Source organism: Pan troglodytes, chromosome 12 (assembly GCF_028858775.2).
Source record: "Pan troglodytes isolate AG18354 chromosome 12, NHGRI_mPanTro3-v2.0_pri, whole genome shotgun sequence".
In the NCBI taxonomy this organism is placed as follows: domain Eukaryota; kingdom Metazoa; phylum Chordata; class Mammalia; order Primates; family Hominidae; genus Pan; species Pan troglodytes.
In genome coordinates, this window is record NC_072410.2 from 58,380,395 (window position 1) to 58,398,372 (window position 17,978).

At 46.0% G+C, this 17,978-nt stretch overlaps 2 long non-coding RNA genes across 2 annotated transcripts; both read left to right on the forward strand.

The window, feature by feature from the left end:
• Nucleotides 1-777: 777 nt before the first annotated feature.
• On the forward strand, nucleotides 778-7,234 carry LOC134807768 (uncharacterized). Its single transcript, XR_010149025.1, has 3 exons — nucleotides 778-1,146; nucleotides 4,326-4,627; nucleotides 4,777-7,234. It is a non-coding gene; the product is annotated as an uncharacterized LOC134807768 (long non-coding RNA).
• Nucleotides 7,235-9,904: 2,670 nt separating this feature from the next.
• LOC134807769 (uncharacterized) lies at nucleotides 9,905-12,429 on the forward strand. The gene is made up of 3 exons (XR_010149026.1): nucleotides 9,905-10,051; nucleotides 10,465-10,659; nucleotides 12,106-12,429. It is a non-coding gene; the product is annotated as an uncharacterized LOC134807769 (long non-coding RNA).
• Nucleotides 12,430-17,978: the final 5,549 nt, after the last annotated feature.

The window sequence follows — 17,978 nt, forward strand, 5'->3', positions numbered from 1 at the left end:
AGTGACATTTACCTATGACCTAGATGAGTTTACTAGGGAAAGTTCATTAGGTAAAGATGAGAGGGGGAAAAATACCAGGCAGAGGAAGCACTATGTCCTCTGTGGCAGAAAGGATCATGGCAGGCATATTAGTCAGGACCCAGCCAGGAAAGCAAAACCCACTCTAGGTGATTTGATAGAGGGAATTTCATACGGGGAGTCAAAGGAGTTGAAAGAGCTCCCAGGGGAACCCTGAGAGTAGCAACTCCAGGAAGCTGGGACTACTGTATTTGTTTGCTAGGGCTGCAGTAACAAAGTGCCACAGACTGGGTGGCTTCACGCAGAAAGTTATTGTCTCAGAGTTCTGAAGGCTGGAAGTCCAAAATCAAGGTGTCAGAAGGGGTAGTTCCTTTTGAGGCCTATGAGGGAAGGATCTGTTCCACGCCTCTTTCCTTGACTTGTAGATGACCATTTTCACCTATGTCTCTTCACATCGTCTTCCCACTGTGTGTGTCTATCTCTGTCCAAACTTCCCCTTTTTATAAGGACAACATTCATATTGGATTAGGGTCCACCCTAATGACCTCACTTTAATTCGGCTACTCTATAAAGACCACAACCCTAAATAAGGTCACACTCTAAAGTACTGGGGGTTAGAACTTCAACACATGAACTTGCAGGGGAGACACAATTCAACCCATAGCACCACCCTGGAAGCTGGAGAACAAGGAAAGAAACAGTTTCTGGAGCCTAAGACAAGATAAGCTGGAACAAAGAGGGCCTGCCAAGATGGGTAGCAGGGATCACACAGAGATGGCTGTGTAGTGGGAACTGCAGCCACAGAAGAGACTCCTGAGGAAGAGAAGCAGGAGGAGAAGTACTCTGGCTTCTCCTTCCTTCACCTCCAATATCTTTTGCCCTCCCTCACTCCCCATTGGCTGAACTTTACTGGAAGGCAGTTGGCTCTGGAGCCTGGAACAGCCCCCAGTGACACAGAGCAGATCGGGGGACCACGGGATGGGAAGGGTGGACATGGCTCTGACAGCAACAATGTAACACCCATGCAACGAGTCTGTGAGGCCGAATGGAGGCCAGTTGGCTGCAAGGGAGAGAGCAAGAGAGTCTGGCAGAAGGTGCACCTGGAGAAGGAAGTAGAGGCCAGGCCAGGCCAGGTAGGAGTTTGGTCTGCATGCTAAGAGCCATAGAAATATCAAAAGATTTTTAATAGAGCTGGGGGAGAGGCGGTGATGTGATCAGAGATGTGTTTTGAAAAGACCTATCTGGCTATGAAGTGGAGAGTGGGTTGAGGATAGTGGGGCAGATCAGTTAGAAGGCTACGCCTAAGAGAAAGCCTGTTTTACAAAAAGAGGGAGCTCCTGCCACCCCTCTCTTTCCCTGGAGTTTTCATACCCTCCACGTGTACTAGACATGTGTATCTGCCAGTCAAAGCCACCCCTCCCCTGGTGCAGAGGCCCGCTCCAAGCTCTCATTGCCCAGTGTCCTTTTTCTAGATCCTCTCCTGGTTCACTTCCTCTCTCTCTGGGCAGTCCTTCCCATGCTGCAACACTGATTCTTCTTTTGTCACCCACCTGCTGCAAGGGGGGCCCTTGTCACCCATCTCACCCATCACTCTGGCTTAATGGTGCTGACTGAGTCCACGGCTTTGGTGGCCACCCATATGTTGCTGCTGCTTCTCAGATCTGTATTTCCAGACATGATTTCTCTCGTGAGAAAAATCAGCCTGCCAGATATCTCCACTGGAATGTCCAAAGGAATTGGAATCATGAGCTCAGCATGTCTAAAACTGAACACATTATCTTCCCCTCGCACGTGGACCCCTGTAACCTGCCCTTCATCCTGCGTTCCCTATCCTCCTTATGTCCCACCCCCACTCCTGTTTGAACATTTCACCAGAAACAGGAGTGGGGGGTGGGACGTAAGGAGGATGGGGGAAAGAACATCATCCTAAACTATTCCCTCTTACTCCCCCTCATCCCATTGCTGCCCAAGTCCTGTTGGCTCTGTCCTAGATATCTGTCAAAATCCACTTTTCCTGCTACTTCCCTAGCCCAGGTCCTCATTTTTATGTGGGTTCATGCAGTGGTCTCCTAGCTGGCTTCCTGCCTCAAGCCTTGCCCTGGCCAGTCCACTTTTCCTACAATCAAAGTGACATCTACCAGTGTAAATAGATCATGTCCTTTCTCTGCTTAAAATTCCTTCAGTGATTTCTTATCGTCCTCAAGTCAAGTCTGATTACTATCTCTGCACAGTGCCCAGCCCACAATAAATGCTTGGTGATTAAATGAATAAATGACAAACCAATATAGAAAAATTGCTAAGTGTGGAAATGAAGAGAAGATGCCATTTTTTTCCCCCTGGAAGTCTTTCCGACTGTCCAAGACTCAATCTGGATCTATCCTTGGGTGTTTGTGTTGTACTTCTCACACTATACTAAACCCATCTACTTACCTGTCTGTTTCCTACTGGAATGTTCCTTGGTTGCTACTATATCTCCTAGCACAGCGCCTGGAAGAAAGTAAATGCTCAAAAAATATTTGATGAATGAATGAATGATAAGGAGAGCTCTGGGCTGGGGCTGACTATGAAATGCTTACTAGGAGCAGAGTGTGTCTGTCCTGGTTCCAAAGCACTGGGGGAACCAGGACGGGTAGAGAGGCTGAAGGCAAGCCCTTTAGAGGAAGGATAGCAGTGACGAAGGCTGAAAGATCAACAGCAATACATTTTTCTCAGGAGACTTCTTTGGGGCAGTGTTTTCTAAGCTGGGTTCCAGGGACCACTGGTCTTGCGAGATGCTCTATCTAGGGTTCTATGTCAAATCAGCATGTAGAAACATGCAGCCCATACCCCTTGTGTACATCAGCATCTCAAAGAGTCTGAGAAGTCCTGCAGTTGAAAAACCAACACTTTAACCCTTTTAACTCAGTATTTCCTGAACTTATTCCGTAAGTTTGAATATATAAAAATAAAGTTTTTTGCTTAATACTCAGCAACACCCCCTTCCACAAGATATACTGGAATAAATAGTGTTTGGTGGTCATGAGTATTTTAGGAAAAGGGCAGGAGAAGCTTGAATTTCCCCCAGTGTGCCTCGGGTGAGCACTGTGGTTATAGCCACTTGATGAGAACAGTCAGAGGAAGGCTGCTCTGGGCCATCAAGTGCAGACTGTATAGGGCAGGCGAAGGCTGGGAACAGAGACACCCCTGAAGGGGTTGTAGATTCAGGGGGAAAGGTGATGGATGGCCTGGACAAAGATTGTGGTGGAAACAAAATCAATGGGCACACCATTTTCCCTTCTTGGAAGAACCTCTGAAAGGAGAAGCCCTATTCACCCCGACTGCCTGGCTTAGGCCACACCCCTAGAAATGCAGCTACAACCAGGGCAAACCATCAACAGCATCTTCTCAGCACCCATGCGATCCCAAGTAGGCATCCGAGGACATGCAAAAGAGAAGCATGTGTTCTTTTGTGGTCAAAGTCTGTTTTCTGTCTTGGAGCAGGTATGCTCCTGATGGTGCTGCAAGCAGCAGGGGGTGAGGCTGCAAGCTGGGCTAAAAACAGCCCCACCCCCTCTAGCCACAATCAGCTGTGGGATAAAAGCCCCTAAAGACCAAGACTGTACTCATGTCTGACTCATCTCTGCTTCCAGCTCTCAGCTAAACCTGCCCAGAGGAGAGCATGGCAGACAGGAGGGCGCTTGCTCAGAAGCCTCTAGGTTAGAGGTAAACAGGACTAAGGTTAATAAAGAAATTCATAATGAGGGTATAGCAACTGTACCCCCACCCCATCACCAGATGATGACCTGGTCTGAGAGAGGAAACATGCAGGTGGGTCACATAACTCCATGTAAAGCAGGTAGCGCACCATGCCTGCATTTAAGGGCTCAGCAGGTGTTACTTATTACTATTATTTTCTCCTATGCAAGTAACTGAAAAAAATTACTTCATTTAAGATCTTTAGCAAATACTTTTGGTGTTAACTCTTTCAGGGACACTTCTTTTTTATAAATTTATTTTTTAATATAAATGGGACAGAGTCTAGCTATGTTGCCTAGGCTGGTCTCGAACTCCTAGGCTCAAGGGGTCCTCCACTCTCAGCCTCCCAAAGTGCTGGGATTACAGGCATGAGCCACTGCATCTGGCCTGACGGACACTGCTAATGCAGTACCTGGTGCTTTTCTGGCCCCTAAGCCCATGGGCTCAGGAAAAAATTAAGTCAGTGCCTAAGAGGACCCCAAATCCCACCATTGTTTCACAGACAGTGTTCAGTATGGCCTGTACCTCAGGGTAATCACTTCATTTTGCTCTTTTCTCTCCAATGCTCTCAGTGTGGAGGGAACTGGGAGGACCTGTCTGACCACAAACAACCCACCCGAGGAGGCCCTGCTGCTCCCAGAGGATGCTCCTGCCAGAGTTCTCCTAGTTCCTTGCAAGGAGCCCTGGAAAAACAATCCCACCCTGGGTCTACCATAGTCTTGGGGACTTTTAAACCAATGCCCAGCTAGAAAAAAACATCTCAGGCAGTTCGAGGATAGAAGAGGAAATAATATTAAGAGCCTGCCATATGTTGAATGTTTACTATGTCTCAGTAGAATATAAATGCTTTAGGTTCTTACAGAAGCCCTCCAAGGTGGGTACTCTTATTATCCCCTTTTTACTAATGAAGAAACTGAGACTTAAGGAGGTTAAATACCTGGTAAGTAGATAGAGTAGGGATCTGACCTAAGCTGTCCAACTCCAGGGCTCATGCTCTTAACACTGTTTATCCTGCTTTCCCAGGAAACTACAGAGGCCCTTTGGTGCTCCCCAGCTCTCCTTGTTTTCCTGTTTCTAAGCATCTGAGTGCATCCTAATAGCTGTGGACAGCAGAGATTTGGAACAGGAGATTGAAAAAGTCTCATCTACTGCCATGCTTGGCACATAGTAGGCACTCAACACATGCTAGACTCTCCCCACCTCCTGTTGCTTCTTGGCACCAGGCTTCACTCTGGACAAGAGTTAACATCTCATCCTTTACCCATGTCTTCTTTGACTGAACATCTCGCTATTAGTGGGAGATGGGTCAAAGAAGTATTCACTCATCCTTTCATCCAACAATACTGACAGAGCACCTGCCCTGTGCCAGGCTCAGCCAGAGGCTGGAGATAAAGACATGAATGAGACCCCTGGTGACGGGTGAGAGACAAAGCAAAGGGCTCATTTCCATAGAGGATGATGGGGATTCACACCTGGGTTGGGCAAGGCACACAATGGAGCAGGGTGTTATGGTTGGCTTTGTGTCCCCACTCAAATCTCGTCTTGAATTGTAGTTACCACAATCCCCATGTGTCATAGGAGGGACCTGGTGGGAGGTAATTGAATCATGGAAATGGTTTCCACCATGCTGTTCTTGTGATAGTGAGTGAGTTCTCATGAGATCTGATGGTTTTATAAGGGGCTTTTCCCCTCTTCACATTGGACTTCTCTCTCCTGCCGCCACGTGAAGAAGGCCATGTTTGCTTCCCCTTCGGCCATGACTGTAAGTTTCCTGAGGCCTCCCCAGCCATGTGAAACTGTAAGTCAATTAAATCTCTTTTTTAAATAAATTACCCATTCTTGGGTATGTTCTTATAGCAGCATGAGAATGAACTAATACACAGGGTGACATGAGAAGGCTTCCTGGGAGACAATGCCTGAGCCGATCTCTGATGAGAAAGTAAGAGGAGGAATTTCAGGTACAGGGAACAACATGTGCAAACACACAAGGCTGAAGTAAACAAACAGGAAGCTGTGAAAAAGGACAGTAATGAATGACTAGCCCAACAGGGTAATTTTGACCCCCAGGGTACCTTTGGCAACAACTGGAGACTTTTTGTTTGCTTTTCACAATTGTGTGTGTGTGCATGTATGCACGTGTGTGTGCAAGTGTCTGCTACTGGCATCTAATAGGTAGAGGTCAGGGATGCTGCTGAACATCCTACAGTGCACAAGATAGCCCCCCACGACAAAGAATTATATCTGGCCCAAGATGTTGAGAAACCCTGGACTAGAACAACAAACATAAAAACATATTATAGTACTCTGACAATTAAAACTTCATAGTACTAGCACATGAATAGATAGAGAGACCAATGGAACAGTTTAAGAATACAAATATATACAGGAATTTAGCATATGATAAAGGAAGCATTCCAAATTCAGTGAGAATTCAATAAGTGTTGTTGAGAATCCTGGGTAGCCATCTTGAAAAACATTGAGCTGGAGCTATACCTCACACCATATATCAGAATAAATTCCACATGGAGTAAACATTTAAAGGTAAACAATAAAACCACACAAGTACCAAGAGAAAATGTGGGAGAAATCTTTCATAATCTTAGAGTGGGAAAGTCTTTCCTAATCCTGACTCACAAATCAGGAACTATAAAACAGGAAATTGATTAAGTCAACTAATAAAAGTTGAAAAAAACTTTTTAAGCTCTTGCATGTGAAACAAACAAAAATCAAACCTGTATATAAGCAAAGTCGAAAACAAATGCAAATCTGTAAAGGATACACAAAACTCAGCAGACAAAGGGCTAATTTCTTTAAATTATAAAGATACATAAACCTCTAAAGAAAAGACCAATGAAAATATGAGCAAAGCATGTGAAAAAGTGGCTTATAGAACAATAATGAAAATAAATACAAATGGCTGTTAAACATATGAAAAGATGTTCAACCTCTTCATGATAAGAAAAATGCAAATTAAAAGTACTGACATGCCTTGTTTTTTTTTGTTCATTTCTCACATTTGCAAAAACCCAAATTTGAAAATACGCAGACATTTCCATATATTGCTGGTGGGTATGTCAACTAGTACAGCCCCTAGGAGGGCGATTTAGCAATATTTACCAAAATAGCAAATGCATATATCATCTAACCCAGCAATCTCACTTCTTAGAGCTTACTCCACAGATACATATATTTGCATGCATATGAAGTGCCATATATACAAGGTTATAAATTGCAGCAAACGATTAGAAACAATTTAAATGCTCATTAATAAGGAACTGGTTAAATAAGTTAGAGGTTGGCAAACTACCATCAGGGCCCAAATCTGGCCTTCTTCCTGTTACTGTAGGACTTTCAAGGGAAAAATCGTTTTAACATGTTTAAATGGTTGAAAAAAATCAAAAGATAATTACATTTTGTGACACATGAACATTATATAAAATTCTAAAATCAGAGTCCATAAATAAAGTTTTATTGGAACACAGCCATGCTCCTTTGTTTACACATGGTCTCTGACTTCTTTTGCACCTTAACAGAGAACTGAGCAGTTTCGCAAGAGACTCGCTGTCCCACAAATCCTAAAATATTTACTATTTGGCCCTTTATAGAAAATTTTGCTGGATTGGAGTATATCCATGCAGTTGAATACACGGCTACAAAAAAACAATTTAAAAAACTCTGTATGTATTGCTACAGAAAGGTTTCCAGGCTATATTACTAAATTTTAAACAAGCAGACAAGAAAAGTGTAAATTGCATGTTATCATTTGGATTAAAAGGCGGGATATATTTGTATTTTATTATAATATGCATAAAACTTATCTGGAAGCAAATACAAGAAATTAGTAAGCAGTGACTGTCTCTGGGGGAATGAGATTGGTGAACTTGAAACAGAGGAAGAACGAAACTGTGTGTATGAAGTATATTAATAATTATTTTTAAAACTATACAGTGGGTAGGATTTACATACAATGAAATATTATTTAGCCTTAAAAGAGAAGGAAATTCTGACATGAGTGAACCTTGAGGATATCATGCTTAGCAATGTCAATCACAAAAGGACAAATATTTTATGATTCCACTTACAGGAGGCACCTAGAGTAGTGAAATAATAAAGACAGAAAGTAAAATGGTAGTTTTCAGGGGTTGGGGAGAAAAAGGAATGGAAAGTTAGTGGGTGCAGAGCTTCAGTCGCAGAAAAAGTTCTGGAGATGGATGGTGGTGATAGTTGTACAACAATGTGAATGTACTTAATGCCACAGAACTGTATACTTAAAAATGGCTAAAATGGCCAATTTTATGTTATTTATATTTTATCACAATATTAAAAATATCTAGGCCAGGAAAAAAATAAAAACACACAGTCGTAAATAAGAGCACAGATTCATGTCGCTAAAAAGTTGTTCGGCCCGGCTTTGGGGGTGATGAGGCTGGAGGTGTCTGCATGGCCTGATGAGAAAGCACTTGTATTCTGGCCTAAGGAGTTTGCATTTTGCATGTCCTGAGGACAATAAGGAGCAACAGGATCCATTTTGTTAAAAAACAAAATTCTGGAAACAAGAAAAGAATGGACAGAAGAGGCTTGGGTGGGCAGGGAAAGAAGAGGGAGATCTAAACTCTGACTTTTTTTTTATCTTCCCCAAATTCCTACCTAAGGGGCCTGGGGAGTCACACCCTACAAACCATACAGTCTCATCAGAGGGCTTTTTGTTTGTTTGTTTTTGTTTTTTTGAGACAGAGTCTCGCTCTGTTGCCCAGGCTGGAGTGCAGTTCTGTGATCTTGGCTCACTGCAACCTCCACCTCCCAGGTTCCAGCAATTCTACGCCTCAGCCTCCCAAGTAACTGGGATTACAGGTGTGTGCCACCACATCTGGCTAATTTTTGTATTTTTAGTAGAGACAGGGTTTCACCATGTTGGCCAGGCTGGTCTGGAGCCCCTGACCTCAAGTGATCCACCCACCTCAGCCTCCCAAAGTGCTGAGATTACAGGCGTGAGCCACCGTGCACTGCGTAGAAGGATTTTTATTTAACCCCCCTATATAAGGTGGTCTGCTTTCCAACCTGGCTCTGGCATAACATCACATAACAAATAAGGAAGGAAATATAAATATTTAAACCCCAAATATATTTTCTTGCCATATCTTGAAATTGCCTGGCGAGGTTGTCTCTTGTGGGAAAAATCTATGGAGAATCTACAGAGATTCTATGGAGATTCCCCTTCCCCTCCCCTCCTTTTTCCTCTTTCTTTCCAGACCCAGGAGATACTCAACTAAGAGCCAGGTAACCTTTTAAGTGGGATAAGAAACATTTTACAACCTGCTCTCTCTGAAGTCTGCTGAAAGCTTCTTCAGAACAATAAAACTTGGTCACCACAATCCTTTATCTTAACCTAAACATTTCCTTTCTATTGGTCCCAGGTCTTTAGATAAACTCAACCAATTGTCAACCAGAAAACTTTAAAATCTACCTATAAGCTGGAAGCCCCCACCTCTCCCCCACCTACAAGTTGTCCCACCTTTCTGGAGCAAACCAATGTATTTCTTAACTGTATTTGATTGAAGTCTCACGTCTCCCTAAAATGTATAAAACCAAGCTGTGCCCTGACCACCTTGGGCACATGTTCTCAGGCCCTCCTGAGGGCTGTGTCATGGGCCATGGTCACTCATATTTGGCTCAGAATAAATCTTTGCAAATATTTTACAGAGTTTGGCTCTTTCTGTCAACAATGAGTATTAGAGGGTACCTCTTGGAAGAGAACCTGGGTGCTCGGGGACAGGGGTGGGAAGGAGACCTATTTTTTACTATAAATCCTTTTGTTGGATTTCTACATGTATGTTCATTTCCTATAAAACAATAATTGTGTTTATTTTTAAAAGAAAAGCTCTTCAAGCAAATATGAGGGAAGAGAAGTACTTTCCCAAAGTGTGGTGGAAGGGAAGGGGGAGAGTTTGTGATGGGGTGGGGGTGACGGGCCTGAACTTCATCCAAGCCTCTGAGGACCCGAGGAGCAGAAACTTGTGGGGATGTGAGCTAGAAGGTGAAGCCCACTGGTTCCTAGGTGACCTCTCTCTGACTTCATGGGCCATGGAACAGGCTGTCTCTGTGGTAATCTCAACAATGCTGAAGGCAGTCAGTGCCTGGCAACTTTGGACTTAAGAGTATCCGGTAGGTGCAAAACATCAGCCAGGCACTTGGTGCCCAAAGCCTTTGATTACACCCCAGCTGGACATCTAGAGCCTGGACGTCAGCTTGGGGAAAACCACTTCTTATGCAGAAAGTAAAGCCCAGCAAAGGCCACCAGGTATTCCTAACAGGAATACACCTAACAGGGCCTTTCCTCCCCCTCTTCCCAGCCCCACCAACTCCTTCCCCCCTCTTTGCCCTACAGGGAACCTCTGCACAGCCAAGCTAGGATATTGGGTTTCTGGACTCTTGCTAGAACTTCTTTGAGTCATTCATTTTCTTTTTATTTATATATACTGTGTTGCCTCAACTATATTGCACCATTTAGTCTCAGGTCTCTGGGAAAGAGAGGATCTCACAACAGAAACATTTTTCCAGAAAAACCCTGAGAGGGGGCTGGCCTCTTTGAGGGCTTAAATGTCTCTGCGACGTCACAGAGGCATGCCAATTTCTGTCTTAGTCCATTCGGACTGCTCTAACAAAAATAGCACAGACTGGGTGGCTTAAACAGCAGGCACTCTTTTCTCACAGTTCCGGAGGCTGGAAGTCCAAGATCAAAGTGCCAGCAACAGGCCTTGGGAGGGCCTGCCTCCTGGTTCATAGATGGCCATCGTCTCCCTATGTCTTCACACGGTGGAAGGGGCAAGGAAGCCTTCCCCACACACCTGCCCTTCACTCTGCGGAGCCCAGCTTCCTACTGCAGTAAACTCTCATATGGCCAAGAAGGTAAAGGTCTGCTCAGGGCATTCACCTCCTTTCAGTGGTTCTCCACATTCAGCCCAGATAGACTCAGCCAACAGGAAACCCATTAACCAAAAGCTTGTGTTCTGTTTGGCCTCTTACACATCAAAGGGAACATAACAGTGAAAATTATAATAAGCAACAATGATCATCATCATTTCCAAGAGACAACATCAGTGCCAGCAGTTCCAATGAGACCCTGGGGTGTCAGTCACTGTATCTGCAAACAGAAAATGCAACTCACCTGCCTCTCCAGGCATCAAGAGTGCTCATAACGCTTAGAAAACTGTAAATAGCTTATAACTGCCAGTTGCTGCTATTGTTCATAAGTGCTTTGGGGTCACAGCTCTCGAAATAATGAGAAGGTGTGCTCTCGGCAATGAAATTAAACAGGCATTTCAGGGCAACCTCAGCTCAGATCCCTGGAGAAAAAAAGAACCTACAGCTTACCTCCAGAGGGGCACTGAGGATCATGTTTCACCCTGAGAGGGGGCTGGCCATGGAAGGAAATGACCTGAGGTCGGGGTCATTTCCTTCTGCGGAGAGGGCCTCCATTCTGCGGGAGAGGGCAGGGAAGATGCTTGGCTACTCTCACAAAGGAGCTTCTAGGATCTGCCTCTTTTTTTTCCTCACCTCCTCCTAAGGGAAAAAGTTGTTTTCCTTCCTGCGCCTCAGGGCAGAGCAGAAGTTGAAATGGACTACTTGTTCCTAATATTATTTACAGTTCAGCAAAGGACTTGGGGTCTCCAGCCTCAGGTCTAGAAACTCCTTCCACAGCCACACCCTGAAAAGGACTAGGTTAGCAGCAAAGCTGGGTCTCCTGCCTCAGGTCTAGAAACTCCTTCCACAGCCACACCCTGAAAAGGACTAGGTTAGCAGCAAAGCTGGGGCTCCTGAGATAGCATGCGATCTTCTGGTGGCGCTTTAAACTTGTGGTATAAACTGAGGTGGTCTCAGGTCTCTGGGAAAGAGGATCTCACAACAGAAACATTTTTCCAGAAAAGGGCGCAGCTTTGGAGTTGCCTTAATAACATGGGATCTAGCGCCACCTAGTGCCTGCTGCGGAGCTTGACATGGGTCTTGCTCTGATAAGGTGGTTTTGTTTTTTTTGGAAATTGGCTTTAACCAAGAGAGAGACCGAAATCGAGAAACACGTTTTCTGCACACAGGGCTGTCCTCATGCCCACGATGAGGGACTGAGAGTTTGGTGGGAGAAGCTGAAAAGCTACAATCTTAATGTGTCACGGACGGGGGTGTTGGGTGAGGGGATGGGGGAGTCTTTCTCTTGGAAGGAAGCTGGGGTGACTCACAAGTAATATTTAGAGTCTTAGTCCCAGAAGATTGGCTTGGATTTGTCTGCATTAATATTTTTGCTCACACTAGAAAAAAAATACTGGTGCTATTTTATGACTTCTATGCTTTTCAAACTAGTTTCTCAGAGCTCTCCCAGAGCCAGCAAAGGGGCTGCTTACAAAAAGCCCTTGGAAGCTGCTTCATTGTGGAATCCACTCCCGCTCCTTGCTACTGCCTACAGGACAAGCAGCCCTCCTTTTTTGTCCTGCCACTGTCTGGCTGCCCCCTAACCCTCTACTAATTAAAGCCACCATTTGCTATTTGTTTAACGTGATTCATTTCAACCTCAGAACAGCCAAGGCAGTGGATATTGGTAATCTCAACTGATCTTTAGGGAGGTTACAGGACTTACTCAAGATCTTTCAGCTCATAAGCAGAAGTGGGATTTGAACCCAGAGTTATTGAGCTCCAAAAAATTTGTTCATTTCACTACAGTACTCCATCTGCACTGCTAGGGGTAGTGGCTATTGCAGAGGATGCTACAATGTCCAGGAGGTTCCAGGAGGTTCTTGAGGAGACAAAGAACCTCTGAACTAGAGGACTTCTAGCTTGGAGGACACTTCCTGCTCTGGGCCGGTCCCTGTGACTCCAAGGCCTGGCTCGATGCTTGGTGTAAACACCTCCCTCCTCACAGCATCTGCCCTCCCTCAACACAGACATTTCCTCAGCCTACACTTCTCCACCCTTGGAAACCACCCCAGAGGAATAATGAGAGCAAAGAGCAGGGCAGGGAGTTGGCAACTCTGTAGAATGCCAGGAGAATCGTGGATTTGTCTGACCTCTGGGCTTTGGCCTCGTCTGGTGGAAAACTGTGAAAATTCCCTACTGGCTCCTCCCTTCCCTTCCCTCCAGGCCCCTCCACCATTCTCCACCAAATAGACACACCTCCAGAAGAAGGTTAAGTAAGGCTACTCTCTGGATGCCTCTGAAACAGAATGGTTTGCTTAAATGTACAGATTCAGAAATAAAGTTTAAATGGGGCAGCAGGCTGCAGTGGGACCCACACCCTGACCTCCATAAATGGATAAATGTTCAGGCTGCTGGAAGACCATGGAGGTGGTTTGGGGGTATCCGAGGAGCACAGAATTAAGAGACTGGGACTTCAGTCCCCATTCTGTCACTCCTCAGCTCAGTAATTTTGGGCAAAGTCACTTAACCACTGTGAGCATCAGTTTCTTCACTCAGAGAATGAGGACAATGATTCTCTTACCTGTAAGCTAACAGATGAACAAGCGCTCGGTAAAGCCCTGTAAGGGTGTGAGGTACCATACAATGAAGGAACTATGGGCATGCAGGATTTAGCTGAGAGTGCCTTTACTCACTTCGTCCTTTCCCTACCTCTCCCTCTTCCCCAAAAGGAGTCTGTCTCCTATAAAAGGGGTCTTAATACAGACTCACACACACGCACACAGGGTCTTCAGTTCTTGTGGGCTTTTCATTTTTTTTTTCAGAGTTAAATCATCTTGGAAAACAGCTTTTCCAATAAAGACCCAGTGGCCAGGACTGCTGGATGCACTTTCTTTAAAGGTGGTGGGAAACGCAGAAGCAGGAAGGTCCAGGACGGCATCCATCCTGTGCAAGGAGAAGGTCCTAAAAGGCTATTTCCTCTGCTACCAACTAAGAAAGATGGACGTTTGTAGCTGGGCACGGAGGCTAATCATCCGTAATAGTCTGGCAGTGCTAATGCATTCAGGGGAGAGCAATTAATGCCTGTTGGGGAACATCAGGACAGAGCTTAGAGTCTGGCAGCCTCTGGCAAAACCAGTTTGAAAACCTCAGGCTCCATTTCTAGTTTAGGGTGTCTCCACCTGGCTTGGCAAACTCTGTGCCTCTGCAAGAGGGAAGAAATAGCTTCCTAAGTGAGGCTTGGGAGGAACAAAGGCCTCATTAGGATCAATCACTTATTCCAAGTACACATTCCCAAGAATCTCTATTGATGATCTCAGATACAAATGAAGTAGTAATTAAGGATATAATGCAAATGATCTTCAGCTTAGTAACTCTCTGTAATTGAAATTTACTAAATTAAGTCTGAGATTTTTGAAACTAGGCCTTTAAAAAAAAATTCCCCGGTTATAATTACCCCCTCTCCTCCCTCCTACCCACCCTTCAGTAATGTAATTAGTTTAAAATAAGATCCGTGGTAGGGCTGATGATGCGCTGCCTACTGAAATGCTGGCCTCCTATCAGCAATCCCCAGGGAGCGAAGAGAACAGGGGCTCGCATCAGTCAGAAAGGCCACTGTCGTGTTACCAAATATAGGACAAGGAAACTGGACACAGAGCTTGTGATACCGACTGTGCTGGGCGGGAGAGATTTCTCAGCTCTCCCTTCTGTTTCTTTCCCCTCTGCCCACAGACCTGGGATAAGCTGTGGACCATTCAGAGAAAGAACGGAATAGACTGGAGTAGGAGAGGAATTGGAATGTTTAGGGGGTGCTGAGAAGGCCCCTGACAGGAGAGACAGAGGGCTTGGGCAGATCAGAAACCTGGCTGTTTTCTCAGAGGCCAGAGTGCTAAATCTCCATCAGTAATAGCCCTGCGACTCGTCCAAATCCTGTCCTCTGCCACCTGATAGGACCACCCCTGGCCTTAGCTCATTTCTCCTGATATGCCCCAGCAGAGGGCAATGCCCGCTAAGCTCAGCCTGCCCAGAGCCCAAGAGGAGCCGTGTGGGCAGAGAAGGGGCCCCAGCAGGCGCTCCAGCCTCCCCGTTCTTTTCCCCAGTTTGGTTTTTGTCCCAAAGTGGGACAAAGAAAGAGGATTGAACATTGTCCTGGGTATGTTTGATCTTCTAGAAGAGCATATTGGCCTATTTCATTTAATTCAGATGAAAAGACCAGCTTGTCTTTGAGATCACACTCTAATTTCATCAGAGCTGTCATGTGAGAACAGAAGAGAAGCTACCCACAGCCTTCCTCCTTCCCTTCCCCACTCCTCCCCTCGCTCACCCCCACCCTCCCGGCCCACGGCTTCCTGAAACTGTTAGATCAACACAGAAACACCTGAAGCCCATTGACCCTCACAAGGCAAAAGCCAAAGGCTGCCAGGGCCATCTTAAGATGCCGCACGAGAACAGCAGCTCCCTGGCAGGCAGCACAGACCTGAAAGAAAATGCGTTCTCCCACTGGCCCCCAGCCTTTCAAAACTGCGTGTGCGCACGCGCCTGCTTTCTGTCATCCATTCACATCACCACTGTTAGAAACTTCCATAAATGCTCAACTGAAGCGCTTCTGTCAGAGACAAGGAGCAGAGTTGTTTCTGGAGAGCACAGCAGGTGTATGTTCCATTCGCAAATCAGATGGAAAAGACAGACAATAGCAATCTTGTCTCTGAATAAGCCCTTGCTTAAAAGTTGCCCTTAGCTAATGTGGGCACGTTGACTGTTGGATCTTGGTGCCCATGTAGGGCCTGGCACGTGGTAGGTGCTTGGTAAATATTAGCTGAGTGAATAAATGAATGACTCACTCTTCTTCAAAAACTTTCAGGAGCTTCTCAATGGTATGGAAAAATGACATGATTCTAAAATCTGGTATTGGGGATCCTGCAATCAGATGCCTGCCTGCCTTGCACGCCTGGTCCCATGTTGCCAGGCTGGAGTGCACTGGGCCGATCTCGGCTCACTGCAACCTCTGCCTCCCGGGCTCAAGCGATTCCCCTGCCTCAGCCTCCTGAGTAGCTGGGACTACAGGCACATGCCACCACACTTGGCTAATTTTTTGTATTTTAGTAGAGATGGGGTTTCACCATGTTAGCCAGGATGGTCTCGATCTCCTGACCTTGTGATCCGCCCACCTCGGCTTCCCAAAGAGCTGGGATTACAGGCATGAGCCACCATGCCTGGCCAAGACTCTGCCTTTCTAACAAGTTCCCAGACGATGCTGATGGTGCTGGCCCAGGACCACATCTTGCGCATATCACTCACCCTGCATCCCACCAGTTGGTCAAGGTCCTGCTCAGATGCTACCGTTTTTGTCAACAAAACTGGGCACACTAGCAAAAAATGCACCCCCCCGCCGCCCACTCACCTCACTGCTACACCCCTCTGTGCCTGCCAAGACACTTTGTATCTGAGCTATTTGGCTGTGTCTCCCTGACCTCAGGGGCCTAAAGTTCTCATGCCTTTCCCCGTACCCCACAGAATCTCATTTAGTGCAGCCGGGGACACGCTGCCAGCTGGGGCAGATTCCGTTCCATTCACTGGGACCTTAAAGAACTTCAGACTCCTTGATGCAGCACTCAGCCCTGGGGGTCCAAAGATGCATGACGCCCAGAGACTGCCCTTGAGATGAACATCTATTTTCTGGGTTATATTCACTGCTCACTGAGCCCACTCTGCTGTCCTTCCAGCTGCTGGCCTGGGGCATGACTGACCTGAGCAGACCACGGGATGTCCTCCCTGATCTAAACCAGTGGGAGGTTCCTCTCACTAATACACAGCTCCAAGTTCTCGGCTTGCCTTGCTGTCTTTGAGACTCAGAAGGGAGGTGTTACTTTCGGTGGTAAGCCACAATATGTAATTCACAGAGGGCATGTAAGAGGCAGGTGAAAGATGTTTTGCAGCCTGTTTAAATGTCAGTGACTAAGACCCAGGGGTGCTCTGAGAACATTCTCACTTCTCAGTTGTGGGCACCTAAAAGGTTACTGTCCACCCAGTTCTCCTGCCACGTGGACTTACGGCATCACGGCCTCACATCCTCATGGGACCAATGGCAAATTATGGAACCTCAACTCAGGCTGCTTAAGTAAAATGGGAACTCTTTGCTCACCTCTGTGGCTTGGCCCAAGGTGACTCAGAATTGAAAAAGAAGCTATAGGAATCCGGGATTTAGGAACCATGTCTGGTCTCACACATGCCAGGACTCTCTCTCTGTCTATCCCATTCTCATCTCTGCATGTCCCTGTATGTGGGCCTAACTCTCTCTTGCTGCATTCAGGAGAAGGGGTACCATGCCCACCGAGGCAGTGTGGAATGGAAGGGGGACTGTTCTCCAAAGGAGATAGGAGTGCTAGACAGACCCAAACCAGACATCCATTCCAAATGGTTAGCAAATGTTAAGTCTTTGTCACAAGTTAGGCACTCTGCTGTTTTACATATATGATCTCATTTAATCCCCAAGCTGACTCTATGAGTCAAGTATGGCATTTGCTGGTCTGACAAATAAAAAGGCATGACACAAATCATACCTCAGTCCCTTCTACCAGCTCCAGTGTTGGCTTTGGGACAGCCAGAAGATATGACCTGGATGGGAGAATGCATTTCCTTTGGAAATAAGCATATTGTCCTAGAAAGGGGGCCTAAAAGCCAATGCTTTAGCTCTGGTTGTCTCTGTATCAGTAGTTATGAGGCTAACACCATCAATGTCAAGTTGTTAATTTTGGATAATTTAGATCTCTCTATTAAACCATCATTTCTCTGTGAATCTACACCGAAGGAAGAGAAGTCTCATCAAGAAAATCAAAGGGGTTTCCTCCACTGTCTCACCCAGCCAAGACACATATCCTTTGGGATAGCATTTAAGAAGATAGATGATCCGATTAGATGAGGATAAGCCATGGGATTCTCCCTCCAGACCATCTGCCATCTGGAGATGTTTTCATGGATCCTAGGACCCTACCCAAAAAAAGGACTCCTCCTCTCCAGCTTTATTTCTGTGACCACTTCTTGCCTATATTTTCTCTAAGAAGAAATGAGAGTTGAGACTTGCTCACAACTTTACCATTAAGAGAAAATAAATCATAACAGAGCCTGGTCACCACCCGTCTGAGTGGTCCCCCGACCCACCAGGGGCGTGGCTCCTTGGCTGCTGAGATTCTCAAGGCTGAGAGCAGCCCCTCCAGTGTTCCTACCTGACTGGGGACTTCGTGCAGCCGCAGGCTCTGCCTCTTCTGCTCTCCATTACATCCTGACTCACAGCACAGTGGCTGGCACACAGCAGGTGCCCAAGAAAT